This window comes from Prionailurus bengalensis, chromosome E4 (genome assembly GCF_016509475.1).
Source record: "Prionailurus bengalensis isolate Pbe53 chromosome E4, Fcat_Pben_1.1_paternal_pri, whole genome shotgun sequence".
Classification (NCBI taxonomy): domain Eukaryota; kingdom Metazoa; phylum Chordata; class Mammalia; order Carnivora; family Felidae; genus Prionailurus; species Prionailurus bengalensis.
In genome coordinates this window covers 52,609,874-52,625,400 of record NC_057360.1, presented here as the reverse complement: position 1 = coordinate 52,625,400, position 15,527 = coordinate 52,609,874, and positions in this window count along the sequence as shown.

Genomic DNA, 15,527 nt, shown 5'->3' with positions numbered 1-15,527 from the left:
ATGATATTTAAAGTATTACTTTTAAAGTCTGTTAAAATAAATATGCACTATATTTCATGATTAAGAGAAGAGAGACATTTTTAAAGAAACAAATATCAGATTTAATGATTCCCTTATAATATTAGTAAAACTTGCATTGCGTTTGTTTCCCAAAAATTTCTGCATGAACTGAAGTTTTGTGTCCTAAGTTTTATTTTTGATGCCCATATCAGGGCTGTTTCACATTTACATCTGACTATTCTTTTATGGTAATATATGTTCAGTGTTAAGTCATACACTCCTTCAGCCTCCTTGTTCAGTGGTTAATGATTTGTAAACAAACATTTAAAAGCTAATTAAGAAAACCTATATTCTTGTGAAAAAAATTATTCCCTAGTTTGATCCAATTTTTGTAAATTGAATCTGGACTGGGTCCTTGGATAGAAAATATGTTATTCTACAAGCATTTGCACAGTCTTCCAAGGATCTATGAGGGAAGCTTCTTGAAATATCTTCTGTTTGAGTTGTGTGAGTTTGATTAGCAAGATATATTCCAGGTCACAGTCTCTGATACCATTCTGCTTATTTAAGTTTGTGTTTAAGGCATAAATCTAAGTTGAAGTCTGATATTGGTGGGATAAGAAAAAAACATTAGAAATGATTATATATATACTTAATGTATTCTTAAAAAATTACTGAACTTTTTTACATATTGAACAAGTTGTTAATAAAATAACATTTGTGATGAGCAAGAAAGGAATATTTTGTAATTCTTTAACTTTATGAAAAATATATTTGAAAACATATAAGACATGTCCACATTTATTTTTATTCTGTTTCCTATTATGTTCCATTGATTGTTGTCTACCCAGATATTATGCTTTATGAGGGTAGAATCTCTTTGACATCTGATTGCAACCCAGGAATGGGTTAAAATATTTAAAAATCTGATTTTTATTATTTTCATAGATGCAATTGAACATTTAAATTATTATTTATTGTTTCTTATTTCCTTATTATTTATTGCATATTCTCTGCTATTCAAGCAATTACAGGATTTACATTAGACTTCACTATATTCTCCAATACACTGGTCAATCAGGTGAATTGTTTGAGAATTCTCATGAGTTACCAAGATTGTTGCAATGGTATCATATACCACCCATGAGTCAATAAACTGTCATATTATTGTAAACACTCCACTGCCACTACTCTGCTAATTTATTTCTGTGAGGATATTTTGTGGGAGTTGAGTGATATCAATAGCCTTTATTTTATTTTATTTTATTTTATTTTATTTTATTTTATTTTATTTTTTTAAGTTATATTCAGTTGACTTAAACAGTTACAGATTATCTAAGATTTTTAAAAGTCAGATTTGAAAAATGGGAAATTATCCACTTGTGCATATAACTATATCTAGATGTTTAGCTAATGAAAATATTCAGATATTTTTCAGAGTAAAGAGTTTCACTGTGAATTCTGTGTTAGATATGTTTTAGATTTGATGTTAGATGTGTTTTAGAGAACAAAGTAAGACTAAGATACCTTGCTACACAAATTCGGTTGTTTACATCTAGTATACTATGTTAAGACAGAAGTCATGCAATGACTTCCATGTCTTTAGACACCAGAGAGAGTTTAACCATCATTATGCTCTCATTAAAACATAGACTAGTTTTACAGAGAAAAATTGTTTTTCTTAAGAGGAAGATAAAACGAAAGTTTAATGCCTACATTGGTTGTTAGCCCAGTGGAAGTATATACAAATAATCAAATCTTACCGATGTAATTCGTATATTTCTGTAGCATTGGTTCTGAAGAATACAGTGGATTACATTAAAATGTAGAAGTGTGTTACACTTTCATTAGTTTTCTCTTTAAGTTCAACCCATTTCTTCTTTAATCTATTGATGAGGGGTTGGGTTTATAATTATTTGCATACTTTTTATATAACTCTTCAAATTTGCAAATATTGTAAATATAAACACTTCTCAATATTATTTGATTAATATATAAAAATATGAAAATGGATGCTTATTAATCACAAGATTACAGAGTAGGGAAATGGATATGCCAATAGAGCCAAAGTATTTTTAAAACTTCAAAAAGTTATTTTTTTTTAAATTACTGATTCTGACTTGATTTATGGAAACCAATTGAAATGGAGACGTGTGGCTAGGTAATGTGCCGTATGATAGGTCGTATAAGTCTCATATTCTTCATAATCATTTTTGTAGCTCAAATCCTTTGGCCATTATGTTGGCTTACTGTTTTGTCTTTTATAGACGTGTTCTTTTAATGAAATATTCAATTTAAAGTGGAATATGGCACACCTGGGTGGCTCAGTCGGTTGATCATCCAATCGGCTCAGGTCATGATCTCACGGTTCTTGAGTTTGAGCCTCTTGTGGGGCTCCATGCTGATAGCTCGGAGCCTGAAGCCTGCTTCAGAGTCTGTGTCAGCCTCTCTCTCTGCCCCTTAGCCACTCGTACTCTGTCTCTGTCTCTCTCTCAAAAGTAAACATTAAAAAAATAAAAAATAAAATGGAATATAAACAGAAGCATTACTGCTTTCAGAAGTATGTATAAGAGACCTTCCATTTCAATGGTAGTTTAACACACGACACATGTTATCACCACAACACTAATGTTTCTTCACATATAACTAAGATTTCAGAGGAGGAAAATATAAATAAAATGGTATTATGTATGTGGTCAAACTACTTCAAAAAATACACAGGAAAATAAATTTTTAAAACATTTCATTTTTTAAAGTAAACAGAATGGTTACCTTTACTCTCATTACACACAAGATATTTACAAAAGCAATTGCTTTTTTTAAATTACGTTTTGTTTAAATCACATTTTAGAGGAAAGAAAATTTAAGGGATGATTCTGAAGAGAAAGTTATTTCCAATTATGTTTCTAAAAGTGTAATGAAAAGAAGGTAATCATTTAAAACATCGGGATAAACAAACTACCAGCAGCCTACTGATGACTGGAACCCTTACAACTAGCATTGTTAATTAGCACATATTTTGTATGTTATATCTATTACATATTCTTACAATAATACCTAACTTTTTCTTAATTTTTTTCAGTATTTCTAGGCTATGCGGTTCCTCTGTCAATTTTTCAAATTGTCTCAAGTATCCAAAAAATTTTCAATATATTTACTTATTTTTAAAATCTGTGTGTAAGTACACTCATGTTGTTTCAACCTGTATTGTTCAAGAGTCAACTGTTTATACATCTATGTCTGTAAAAATGTCCCATGAAATATATTTTGAAATCAGGCATGGAATTGGGAATCAACTTAAAAACCAGACTGAGAAAGATACAGAGAGAAACATTATAATTTTATCAAACTCCTTTTAGGACCCATTCTTATAAAGAAAGTTTGTTTTTGGCAGATTCACTCTTAGAAATATCCAACAATTACTATGATATAAATGAGCATATAAATAGATATGATCATATTACATGTATTATTTTCTAATTTTAAGTTTCATTTTCCATTGTTGAATTTTTTTATGGTTTACTCGAGGTTAATTTGAACATGGAAAACAATATAACATTGTTTGTTCTTGGGATCAATACTTTTTGAGTAAAATAGCAGTTTAGGATGTAGGTAATTTCCTTGGTGTGGTGGCATAGGTAATAGCCACCAGGAAGATAATGCAGATTTCTGTGACAAAGAAATAAATGACTAGAAGTCCCGGGACTCCATTCTTGAAAATCCTTACCCTCAAATCTCCAATTGCTTTGCAATTATAGGATAAATAGTTATAAGAATCCTTACTACCTAATTTTAAGGAACAAAATGAACGAAGTAATAAGAAGTGTCAAAAACTCTATTGCAAAAGATGTATTTCCTTGAAATTAGTAGTTTCTGCAGGAGTCAATACTTAAGGTAAGACTCAGACATTTCTACTATTGCTCTTGAAATGCTACCTGTTTTTCTTCAATTGCTTCCAATTGTTAGCATTTCTCTCTCATCAATGTGCTGTCTGACCACACTTAAAAGGCCAAGGTGACAACTACATTGTATTCCTGTTGATCATGCTTCTATTGATTAGATGGTTTGGGAAGAATGTTGAACTACAGGAAGTTTCTGCACTGTCAATCCCTAATTTGATTTACACAGTAACCATTTTAAGGACTAGCGTCGTTTTTCATTTTCTCCAGTTTCCAAAAGCTAAACTGTCCTTGATCAAGAAACATAATGCTCAGGAATTTTTCTCTAGTACAAGATTTCACTTATCTTATTTACTATTATAATTTTAAGAAATAGTATCAGCCTGAATATTTAAATATGGAATTTCCTAGCAAATAGAAATTCATTAATTTGAAGATAATTTTAGGCTGGATTAACATTGTGTATGTCATCCTAAATCAGATATTGGAAGACCCAGTTGGGCCGTCAGTGAAATAAGTTAAATCCTACTCAGAATTTATGTAAACACAGAACAAATATAAAAACGAACTCCATGCAGTGATGTGGTACTGTTTAAAAGGCACCCTTCTTTACTTCCTAGGACTCGAGAGTGATGTTCTGCTGAGACGGCACTGGGCCCCAAAGACACTATATGAGAACAAGAAAACTGGCGAGACTCTGCTCTTGACTTCAGAGAACTTTTGCTAGACATCAACCATACAGAAGTGTCTTGTCTATTGAAAATGTTGGAGTAGCAGTATCAGGATGACCTTTTGTTACTTTTTGCCATCCGTCAATTATATTAGTTTTATGCTCTTTAATTTCATAAAAGAATTTCACACTAAAGCAGATAGAACAAATGGCAATTGTCATTGACTTTCAGTCCCCATTTACTAATTTCCCCAGAAAATCTGGCTTATGATTTTATCAGAAAGAAAATGGTCATCCATCATTGACTTTATAAAACTAGTCATATTAAAATTCAAAATTTGTTAAATTTAGTTATTATTAACATGTAATGTAAAATAACATGTAATGTAAAATATTTTATTGTTACTTTTTTTTTTACTTGTGAGCAAACCTGTGTGTGTGTGTGTGTGTGTGTGTGTGGCAGTCAGCAACTGAGAAAGGTTTCTTTAATTCTTTGCAAGAGAATTTAAGTACAATGGAAATAGCGTATTAACTTCTTTGAAACAGAGTGTGGTAGGCAAAATAACAGTTCTCTAAACAACCACACTTGAGAATAATATGTTTCCTTTCTTGGCAAAAGGGACTTTGCTGATGTAAGAGTGAGGACCTTTTAGGTAGGAAGGTGATCCTGGATTCTCGATGTAGGTCCAAACTACTCATGTAGTCCCTTAAAAGCAGAGCACCTTTCCCAACTTTGATCAAAAAGATGATGTGGAAATGGCAGATGATTCAGAGAGCTGTCATGGGGCCAGTTCTGAAGATAGAAACAGGCTGCACACCAAGGAATGTGGAAAGGTGTTGGAAAAGGTGGGGAAAGAGATTCTCATTTAGAGCCTCCAGAGGGTGACCAGCTCAGGTGGACATCTTGATTTTAGCTTTGTGAGACCTGTGTCAGACTTCCAAACTTCCAAAGTCCTACATATATTTGTATAATATATTTGTGTTGTTTAGTTCACCACAATTGTGGTAATTCCTTATGATAGCTGTAGACACTTAATACAAGGGTACTGTTTTTCAAAACTTACTGCCTCTCTGTTCCACTCCTGATTCTCTTGTGTATCAAAAGAGCTGTGTTTAATCAAGTTATATGGGACACCTGAGTGGGTCAGTTGGTGAAGTGTCCAACTCTTGGTTTCGGCTCAGATCATGATCTCACAGTTTGTGAGTTCAAGCCCCGCGTTGGGCAGACAATGTGGAGCCTGCTTGGGATCCTCTCTCTCTCCCTCTCTCTCTGTCTGTACTCCTCTCTCTCTCTCTCAATAAATGAATAAATAAAAACAAAAAAATTAAGTTATATAGTGCTATATCTATCCATGTCATGGAAAAGTTATGAGTTTCTAAATAAAAAACTACTTGTCTATGTTTCATCAATCCTTCAAAACTTAGATTAAAAACACCTTTTCCCTTTTTGGCAGTAGTTATGTTCTCTTTAAAAACACCCTTGTTTTAGGGATACAGGAGTACTGATGCATAGGGGCACTTGTACCCCAATGTTTATAGCAGCACTCTCAACAATAGCCAAATTATGGAAAGAGCCTAAATGTCCATCAACTGATGAATGGATAAAGAAATTGTAGTTCATATACACAATGGAATACTATGTGGCAATGAGAAAGAATGAAATATGGCCCTTTGTAGCAACGTGGATGGAACGGGAGAGTGTTATGCTAAGTGAAATAAGCCATACAGAGAAGGACAGATACCATATGGTTTCACTCTTATGTGGATCCTGAGAAACTTAACAGAAACCCATGGGGGAGGGGAAGGAAAAAAAAGAGGTTAGAGTGGGAGAGAGCCAAAGCATAAGAGACTCTTAAAAACTGAGAACAAACTGAGGGTTGATGGGGGGTGGGAGAGAGGGCAGGGTGGGTGATGGGTATTGAGGAGGGCACCTTTTGGGATGAGCACTGGGTGTTGTACGGAAACAATTTGACAATAAACTTCATATATTAAAAATAAATAAATAAATAAATAAATAAATAAATAAATACATACAAACACCCTTGTTTTTTCATTAAATGAAGAATACCATAATATCAATGACAGACTCACTGATTCTTCAGATTTTCCCAGTAGTTATAAATTGTTTCTCCCATGATCTGATACCTCTGGGACTAAACTTTACCTTCAGCATTCTTGGTTAATACATGACATTCTTCCTCAAGGTAAGATGGGCAGAGAAAAACTGACTTGTAAATTCACGTACAACTTTACATTTATTCTTCCTTTTCTTTTTCTGTAACTGCCTCTACTATTCTCATAGGGAGAAGCAGTTTAGAAAAACAAACTTGATGCTACTCGTATCTAAGACCCACCACCCCAAAGCAACCCAGGAAATAACAGTGTAGATATTTTTCAATGCTTAAAGTTGTTTTTAGAAACGTCCTGAAAGCCATGTTGGCCACCGCTGTCAGTCCCACCTGGGTCAGAGGCAATGACCCACAGGCGGTTCATTCTGTCTCCAGATGGAGATGGGAATTTCTAAATGCCTAGAAATCCTTTTCTTGCCTACATAATATTAACCCACATACGTCACTTAAATTGTTTCATTTTATTTCAAAGAAAAGCAAAAAAAAGGTGTTAATTTTGTCTGAAATTTGTTTTATTGAATAGAAAACATCCATTTTTATGGGACTGATATCATCAAATTTAAGCCTGTAAACATGGACCTGTCTATGTAGGGATACCCTTTTGTTCAGAAATGAATGTTAAACTTTTAGCATATGCTTTCCCTAGATAATTACAAAAATCTGTTCTCTTTTGAAAAGAAAATAGTTTATCTCTTCTTTCTGAAATGACTTGCAGAGACATTTAAAATGCCAACATTTTAGATTTCAAACACAATTCAAATATTTGGTGTTCTAGTAATTATGCAAATGCTAAAATCAATGCATGTCAAGAATTTGTGTCTGATTTCTGATCAGATAATTCTGTTGTGAGATGTCATGCTGAAAGCAGTGAAGCTCTACTATGACAAACAAAATTAACTTGAAAGTATCACGACTATAGGGGCAGGTGCCTGAGTGGCTCAGTGGGTTAAGTGACCAACTTTGCCTCGGGTCATGATCTCACGGTTTGTTGGTTTGAGCCTTGCTTCAGGCTCTGTGCTGACAGCTCAGAACCTGGAGCCTGCCTTGGATTCTGTGTCTCCCTTTCTCTCTCTGCCCCTCCCCCGCTCATGCTCTCTCTCTCAAAAATAAATAATAAAATTTTGAGTGTATCATGAGCTATTAATTCTCTCTCTGTCTCTCTCTGTCTCTGTCTCTCTCTGTCTCTGTCTCTCTCTCTCTGTCTCTCTCTCTCTCTCTCATACACACACACACACACACACACTCACACACAAACACACAAGGTTTGGGGGAAAATGTTTCAAATATTTCCAAACCAAATGTTGTGTTGACAGGAGTGCTCACTGTGTTAAATGACTGTCATCTATAATTAGTACATATTGAGCAACAGGATAGGTGTTACATCCGGTGTTACAGCAGGTAGAGGACTGTGCTAAAGAAAGTTAATGGCAATTTCTATGGTGAGCAGTGATGTCCACTGAATACAGAAAGCCCAGTTTACAATCTTGCTAAAACGATAGCTTAATTTTCTCTTTAGCTTTTCCCAGAATGTGTGTTTTATCTGGAAAATGATGCATGCTTTTAATTTTCGTGACATGCTACATTGATGCAATGCCATATAATTGAGCATTTATCATTGTTCCTATGCCGCAGCACCTCGGGTAGCATAGGAGCCAGCTTGCTTCCAAACTCTACAGCTTTCTTATGTAGATCCCTGATATAGTGCTTCTGTTGCCAAATGCAAAATATATTGTACTATCTTGTAAATGATATTTTTTCCCCTGTGTTAATAAGGTCACTCAAATGTAGCATTGAAGAACTGTGAATTGTGCTTAATATCTTACCTAATGGCTAAAGGCAGAGAAATGAAAAAAAATTGTCCTTTACATTACTCTGGCTTTTTAAAAAGATTTTCTTATGTTTTAATTGTTATTGGTTTTTATTCAACCAGGAAAACATTCCTATGTATTTATTCTCGCTTTTCTCATTTGAAGGCACTATTGTTGCAAAAATAATGATACTATTACTATCAAATCTAATAATAATATTCATAGCCCACACTTACATGGTACTTTTTATGGCCCAGAAGCTGTTCCAAGCACTTTCTGTATATTAACTTGGGTTTCATAACAGTCTTTTCAGATACTACTATTATTATCCCCATTTCATAGGTAAGACTGAGGTACGAAAATAAAAGAAAGCCTGTCCAGCTACTTGGTGATGCAGTTTGAATTTGAACCTCAGGATTCTGGATTTAGGGCCCATGCTCTTAAACCCTATAGAAAAACTGTTAACAAAATTTATTGGAATAAGACTGACAAAAATTATTGATCAAGAATGTCAATAATTGTAAAAGTGTCCATGATATTTTCTCTCTAGTGTTTATTTGAAAATAAGTTCTAATAGTAAATGCATTTTATGTAAAATTTTGTGAAAATACTTTTTAAGTCTCTAAATAAAATCATACATTCTCTTTTTATTCCATACGTATTTTGGTAGTACCCTGTACTGTTTATTCTGCAGGTGCTTCTTTTCCCACAGGTTGCATATTGCCTCCCAAGGAAGGTTATATTTACTGAAATGTTATGTAATCTTCAACCATATCAAAGTTCATATCATGTTTCCAGTGAAGTGAAATGTGTTTTATCCTATGGAGCCCCGATGTTGGTCAAGAGGCATGTCCACATTCATAAATTGTCTGAAATTCTTTCAAAACTCTGGATGGACATCATCTGGTAGGTGACTCAACAGGGTTTAGTTTTCACTATAGGAAAAAAAATTAAACTGGGAAAAATAAATTGGGAAAACTGTCATAATGTGGACAGTTTTCAGTTTCATTTAACAAGCTCTGTGTTGGGCACTTGTACATAAGTACCTGCTAGAGCAAGTTGGGATATCAGCTGTGGAATGAAAAGAAAGCTGGAGCTATGCGGTGACCTTGCTGCGGTGCAGGCAAGGAACTGATGCTAAAGCTCATCCTACCAAATGCAGCCAGTCAGTAAGAGTACTAATATTGGTGTAGATATGATTCGGCCTGATTCAGCCACTTATCAAGACTGAGGCGCCAAACCTGGTTGGTGGAGCACAGTGATGGGGAATCTGAGCAAATATAAGATCTCCAAATCTGATAGGTGGCAATTATGGGCCTGTGACTGTAGCACATACTTAGAAGGTGATTAAAAAAAAACATGCAAAAAGCTAAGCATAAGATTAGAGACCCAATTAAACTGTCTGCTATTCAGAAGCAGAGTGTGTACTGAAATATCCCATGACATAATGAATCACAGATTAGAAGAGAGATAATCAGACAAAATCACCCTGATGGAAGAGAAAGATAGAGAGGGAGATGTGTACTGTTCAGGTATCTATTCTCACCACCCAAACACCAAATCTCAACTCTAACACTATCACTCTACTAAGTTCTAACCGTTCAGAATATTGAGCTCAGGAGAACAGAAATGTAGAATCCAAGAAGGTGGTCCAAAAATAACTTCTGAAGCAACATAACATTTTACACTATTAATAAGGGTCACAGGATTATGCTTGCAGTCAAGACTTGGTTAAAAGATTAATTTAGCATTCTGCTTAGGAAAAGGTATTGCTAAAATTTTTGGTGCTTAATTTATTGTAATTTAAAAAATAAATAAAACATATTTGAATTACAATTAGAAATAGGCTCAAGAGAAATGCTACAAAATTGTTATGAATATAAGATATATCTTTTTTTCCCCCTAAAATAGATTCTAGAGTATTGATTCATTTTTGGTGGGGCACATCTGTTGAAGGCTACAGAGAAAAGGTCAGTTTTCTGCAAAATTACTTTCATTATGTTGTCCCCGAAGGTACAAGACAAGTTAATTTAAAAATGCAATTACATCTTCACACCAAATATATCTGGATTAAAAATAACAAGAAAGTGGGTTTTTTTTAGTTAAAATTTGAAACAAGTGAAATTAACTTAAATCTCATTAAGTCTGTCTTTTATTTTAAGTAAATATCCAACAAGGAGCTAGGTTATGAAAAGTTAGAATATAATACTTTTGAGAGAGTTGTAAGTTTAAATGAACAATTTGAACGGAAAATTAGAAATTCATTGTGAGTACTTTTTAAGCTTTATCAAGTTATAATTGACCTACAAACAATTGGACGTGTTTCATGTATACCTTTTGATGAGTTTGGACATAGGTGAACATCCACAATACCATCGCCACAATCAAAGTGCTAAACATATGCATCACTTCCAAAAATTCCCTTGTGTTCTTTTGTGGTTTTGTTGTTACTGTTGCTTTTTGTTTTTGTGCTAAGAACACTTAACATAAAGCTATAATATTAACATGGTTTGAAATGCACAATAACACATTATTAACACAAGATACCATGTGGTACAGAAGAACTGTAAAACTTACTCATTTAGTATAACTGAAACTTTATACTCATTGAGTAACAATTCCCCATTTATTGCAGATTATTTTCATAAAACACAATGTTTATTTTTTAACAGGTAGACAATTGTGTTTACAGTATTGTGGATTACTCAGTAGAACTCTACCTCTCATTTTAATATGAAATTGCTACTAAATAAATTATAATGCCATGTTTTAGGTAAATGTTCTCCATAGTAGACAGGTTCACAGGAAGAGAGGAAAGGTATCTGTTGGGTTCTATTATGTGCCACTATCTTAGGTGTGTTGTCTCATTTAGCATAGAAACGGAAGTCCAGAGAGGTTAAGTAATTTACCCAAACCACAAATGTACTAAATGGATTTTTAAAAAAGGTCTATATTTAAGCCTGTCAGACATCATATGAGTGCTCTTGGCCTCATATTTCCTGAGATGACATACTTTCTCCGGTCACTCATGCTGGCCTGAATCACCAGGGCCTCCTCTGTGGGCCTTGGATTCTGAGTCTGTCACGAGGAAGAAGCTTCAGCAAAGTCACCAGGCAGCATAGCTCCTGAAGCTGGAAGGGACCCACAAGAGTGCTCTAGTCAACAGCACAATTACTTGGTCTACACCGCTTAGTGAGGCCGCTTACAAATTGAGAACCAAGACTATCGGCCTCCACACTCAGACAGGACACTGAAAACCGAAACCACAGCTGCCTGTGTGTAACAGTGGGTCTTTGCCATTTCACTGCCTCCTTTGGCATTGCTTCACTTCTCAGGGAGACGTCTACCCAAACAGTTTGATGGTTCATTTTCTGTAGTCGCTTCTGAAAAGACTCATTTATTCCTCAATGGGAAATGTTAGTAGACAACAAAGCTTCAAAGGTCACTTTTTGCAAAATTACTTTCGTTAGGGTGTCCCTGAAAATAAAGACAGGTTAATTTAAAATTGCAATTTGAATTCGAGCCTTAATTTTAAAAAAATTCTCCCACCATTCCTGAGCTATTATATCTGGATTCATACCTAATCCTACACACACCCCTCTTTGAAAGAACTGCCTTAAATCCATTTCCCAGTTCTCAACAATTTCTGACATTCCTGTCTCTGCTCTGATACACCGGCAATGGTTTGCTCTTCCTTACGGCAGTAAGCAATAAACCTTTGCTTTTCAACAGATCACTGGTGATATTTAGGAAGCCAACTTTTTGCAACTTCAGACCCACAACCGTTTCCTGACAGGTGCATATATTGCCATCTGAGAAGAGTTCTTTTCTCCCCAGACACAAATAGAGTTGTTTATCTCATGTACAGACCCTGTATCTGAGAGGTGCCTGTTCACTAGCCATACCTATGTAGCAGGTGCTTGGCCTGCTGTATCTATAGCTCTGTGACCTTTCTTGGAAAGAAGCATTTTAAAGGGGAATATCGGGGGAAGAAATCCATAATGCAAAGAAAATTGTATATGAACAGGTACAAATCAAGAAGTAGTAAAACTTCGACATGTTCTTTAACATGTTCATGTTAAAGATTGAATGTTCATGTTAAAGATTAACATGTTCATGTTAAAGATTGAATATGTGAGGTCAGAGGCTGCCTAAACCTGAGACCTTTGGGTTTTGTACCAGGGCCACATTTAGCTTGTGTAATGACGAAGATTCTCTCCCTGACCGATCTTTGGTCAAGCTCTTCTGAGCTCTCTTTTGACTAAGCCTTTGATCTTGGGCTCCTGTTTTCTTCTTTATGCAATCCAGTTCTAGTAAGAATCCAGCTAAGTCAGTGTGAATCACAATCCCCACCCCTGGTGATAACTGGTCACCTCAACATCTGATAAATTATCACCTCAACATCACCCGCAGGTGATGTCTGATCACCCTGACTTGCCTCTACCAATAGTCCTCTTGGGTCAACTTACCACAATTCTTCCTTACCTTAATGTTTATTCTTAGTAATTTTCCATCCTCCAGCCCCCTCATCTTGATCCTCACCTGTAACTCCTACGTTTATGCATTGTATTCAGAATTGAGCCCAATCTCTCTCCCCTGCTGCAAAACCCCACGGCAGTGGTCCCTATACATATCATGGTGATGCCCTTGAATAAAGTCTTCCTTACCATATTTAACAGGTGAATGAATAATTTTTTCTTTAGCTGTTAGTATAGTTGCATACAAATGAACTGTGAAATTTCCCCCTCTGATACAATCTTTGATTCTCACATTCTTGGTGTCTTATCACAAATATCAATATTGTTGCATATATCAGTAGTTCGCCCCTTTCTATTATTGAGTAGTATTCCATCACATAACACATTTAATTTATCCATTTACCAGTTGATGGGCATTTGGATTATTTCCAGCTTGGGGCCATTTTAAATAACTGCTGTGAATAGTTAAGTACAGATTTTTATGTGGAGATGTTTTCCTAATCCAACAAGGGATAGAATTGTTGGGTCTTACAACTTTTTAAGAAACTAAAGAACTGTTTTTCCAAAGTAGCTGTCACATTTTATGTTCTTACTAGCAATGCATGAATGTTCCCATTTCCTTACATCCTTACCAATACCTGAGGTAGAAAGTTGCCTATTTTAGTGTTATAATAGTTACATAGAGGTTTCACGCTGTGGTTTGAACTTTTAATTCCTTCATGAAAAATGATGGTGAAATTCTCTTTAAATGCATATTTATCATTTGTATGTATTATTAGGTAAAGTTTTTATTCAAATATTTTTGTTCATTTTTAATTACATTGTCTGTCCTCTAATGGAGATGGTTGAGTTGTAGAGTTTATTATATATTCTGGATACAACTCTTTCATCAGAAATGTGTTTTGCAAATACTTTCTGCTCATCTGTTGCCTATCTCTTCTATTTTAATGGTGTCTTTTGAAGAGAAAGAGATTTAAATTTTTATGAAGTCTGTTTTATCTTTTATTTTCTTTTAGGGGTTATGCTATCCTAAAGTCGCCAGGGTTATCTTCTATGTTTCTTCTAGACGTTTTATAGTTTCTCACTTACATTTACATCTATGATACACTGCAAGTTATTTGTGTGTGTGTGTGTGTGTGTGTGTGTGTGTGTGTGTGTTTCGTGTGAGGTAAAGGTTCAGACTTATTCTTTCCTTTCTCTGCTATGTGGATTTCCAATTACTCTAGAACCATTTTTTTAAATTTTTTTTCAAAGTTTATTCATTTTTGGGACAGAGAGAGAGACAGAACATGAACGGGGGAGGGGCAGAGAGAGAGGGAGACACAGAATCGGAAACAAGCTCCAGGCTCCGAGCCATCAGCCCAGAGCCCGACGCGGGGCTCGAACTCACAGACCGCGAGATGGTGACCTGGCTGAAGTCGGAGGCTTAACTGACTGCGCCACCCAGGCGCCCCAACTCTAGAACCATTTTTGTGAAAAGACTATCCTTTCCTTTTGAATGACCTTGGCACTTTTGTTGAAAATCAATCTTACATGGATTTCTGTCTGGAATCCCTTTTCTGCTTTATTAATCTATATGTCTACATTTATGCCAATACTATACTGTCTTGATCGCTATGCCTTTTAGTAATATGTGAAATCAGGCAGCTTGTCTTCAACTTTGTTCTTTTTCAAAATTGTTTGGCTGTTCTAGATTCTTTGCATTTCCCTCTAACCAGTTTATATTAAATATATGTATATATGTATGGAACAAAAGCTTATATGCAGAAGTTTATAACAGTTTTAGTGATAATTGCCAAAACTTGAAAAGAACCAAAATGTCCTTCAGCAGGCAAATGAAAAAAAAATAATAATAAATAAATAAATAAATAAATAAATAAATAAAATGAATAAATGAATAAACAAATGCCCGGCACATCCAGACAATGGGATACTATTTAGTGCTAAAAAGAAATGAGTAAGAAGCCATGAAAAAAAAGAGGAAACTTATATGCATATTACTTCAGGTTTTTATAGAGACTTCTTTGCATTGGCATAAGTAATCTCATTAACATAACAACAGACACCTTTATTGCTCTCATCACTTAGGGAATTCCAAGGGTTTGGGGAGCTCTGTGCCTGGAACAGAAAAAGAAACCAAATACATATTTTTTATTATATAATTCACAATATCACATTTACCCTGTTGTGATCAAGGTCAAACTATAACAGTTCTAAATATATGGCCTGGGTCTTCCTTGAAAACTGGCATCACGTTCAATTCAGATAACCCCAGGCTTTACACAGGACTACAAGTATTTTCTGAGACTCATACTCATTAGCTTGAGGGTGGGCTAGTTATACACAAGCACTATTAACCTTGAGGAAATGTTATCTTCCATGTGGCCTAGCTATTCAACTAAGGCTCTGTTGTTAAACTCAACCACAAAAATACAACCAAACTGCAGAAATACAGGCCTCTGCAAACTTCTCACATCACCTGAGTTAATGCAGTGTCTCCAACACTTCAAGCTTCTTGTTCAAGACTCTGCCAGATTCCTCAT